The 2,127-nt window shown below is 29.9% G+C and overlaps 1 non-coding gene across 1 annotated transcript; it reads left to right on the top strand.

The window, feature by feature from the left end:
- The first annotated feature begins 998 nt into the window (after positions 1-998).
- On the top strand, positions 999-1,100 carry LOC111730683. Its single transcript, XR_002776785.1, has one exon. It is a non-coding gene; the product is annotated as a U6 spliceosomal RNA (small nuclear RNA).
- The last annotated feature ends 1,027 nt before the right edge of the window (positions 1,101-2,127 follow it).

Genomic DNA, 2,127 nt, shown 5'->3' with positions numbered 1-2,127 from the left:
AACTATGTCAAAATCCCAAGAATCTACAAATAAGTTACTAGAACTAATGAGTGAATTTAATAAGGAGGCAAGATACAAGGTAAATAACCAAAAGTAAATTATATTTCTTTGTATAGGCAATGAACGATTGGCAATTTATATTTAAAACATTAATATTTATAATAGTATTGACAAACATAAAATATTTAAGTATAAATTCAACAAAATATGTATAGTATCAGTATACTGAAAACTACAAATCACTTTATGAGTTGGAAGTTTCAGTGTTGTTAAGTGGGCAAATTCTCTTTAAGCTGATCTAGAGACTCAATACAAATCAAAGGAAAATCACTATAGAATATTTTTAGATACTGATACACTGATTCTAAAACTTACATTGATAGTCATAGGAACGTTAATATCCTAAACAATTTTGGAAAAGAGGAACAAAGTTGAGGACTCATGCTATCATATTTCAAGTCTTCTTATGGAACTACCGTTGATGAAGAAACAGATACAAAGGTTAGCGCAAAAGAATAGAGAGCCCAGAAATTGATTCACACATCTCTGTATGGACAGTTGATCTTTAACAAAGGCACAAAGACAATTCAATGGAGAAAGTCTTTTCAACAAGTCACTGTAACAGTTGAACATTCAAATTCAAAATAAATGAACCTTGACTGATGTAAAAATCATCTTAGGTTATAGACCTAAATAGAAAACCTAAAATGAGAAAAGTTATAGAAGAAAATAATACAAAATCTCTGTGACTGCAGGTTTGGTAAAATTTCTTAGATATCATCCAAAAAGAATAGTATATAAAAGGAAAAAAAAATTGAAGATTAAACTTTATCAATTTAAAATTTTCTGCTTTATAAAGAAATTGTTAAAAAAATTAAAGACAAGCTGTAGCTAAGAGAAAATATTTGCAAAACACATATTTGAGGAAAGATTGGTTGCTGTTCCAGAATATTTAAAGAACTCTCAAAATTCAAAAAGAAAAGAAATGAGTGCTTGGCTTGCTTCAGCACCATATGTACTAAAAATGGGACTAAAACAGAAGACTAGCAGGGCCCCTATACATAAATGACATGCAAATTTGTAAAATGTTCCATATTTTTCCTGGATGAAAGTGGTCAAAGGTGGCACAAACTTCCAGCTGTAAGATAAATAAGTGCTGGGTGCAAGATGCCACATGATGACTGTGGTGAACACTGCTGTGTGATGTATCCGAAAGTTGCTAAGAGAGTAGATCCTAAAAGTTCTCATCAAAAGGAAAAATATATTTATTTCCTTTTTTTTTTTTTTGGTATCTATATGGGATTATGGATATAACTAAACTTATTGTGGTAATCATTTCACAATATGTAAGTCACATCATTATGCTGCATAGCTTAAACCTATACAATGCTGTATGTTAATTTTATTTCAATAAAACTGCAGGGGAAGGAGGTACAATGAGAAAATGGCAAAATATTTAAATAGACACTTCATCAAGAAGATATAAATTTGTTGGGGAAAAAAGCATATGAAAAAATGCTTAACATATTAATAATTAATAAATGAAAGTTAAAACTATAATGACTGCTATATACTTATTAAAATGGCTTAAAATTAAAACAAAATAAACAACAAAACCCTGAATAGAGTAACTGGAACCCTTATGCTTTGCTTTTGAAAATTCAAAATTGTAAAATAACTTTAAAAAACAGTTTGGTGCTTTCTTATAAAATTCAACACACACTTATCATAAAATTTATTGTCAGGGTCCAAGGCAAGATGCCCCAAGATATCCCACAATGGCATATTGATTATTTTGAATTAAAGATACTTAAGGAACTGTCGGTGCGAGAATATTCTGACCTCTCTGTCCCTCTAAAAGCAGGAGATAAATCTCTCATGTGAAAAAATGGATGTCTCACATGTGGAGACATCCATTACTACTAGAGTTAAAAAGCTCAAAGACAAAAAGCCTGATTTAAAAAACTTTGTTACCTCTTTTATAATTTATTACCCAAGCACAAACTTTGTTTAGATTCCTTACTGAATACACAAACCTTGTTTACATTCCTTTCTAAGAGCACTAGGTTTGTTTCCTTTGTCCTGTCAATTTCTTCATAAATTTCTTGGTTTTTTTTTTTATCTAAA

The sequence above is a fragment of the Pteropus vampyrus genome, unplaced genomic scaffold (assembly GCF_000151845.1).
Source record: "Pteropus vampyrus isolate Shadow unplaced genomic scaffold, Pvam_2.0 Scaffold327, whole genome shotgun sequence".
Taxonomy (NCBI): Eukaryota; Metazoa; Chordata; class Mammalia; order Chiroptera; family Pteropodidae; genus Pteropus; species Pteropus vampyrus.
Note: the sequence above shows the minus strand (reverse complement) of the source record. Positions and strands in the feature narration are given on the sequence as shown.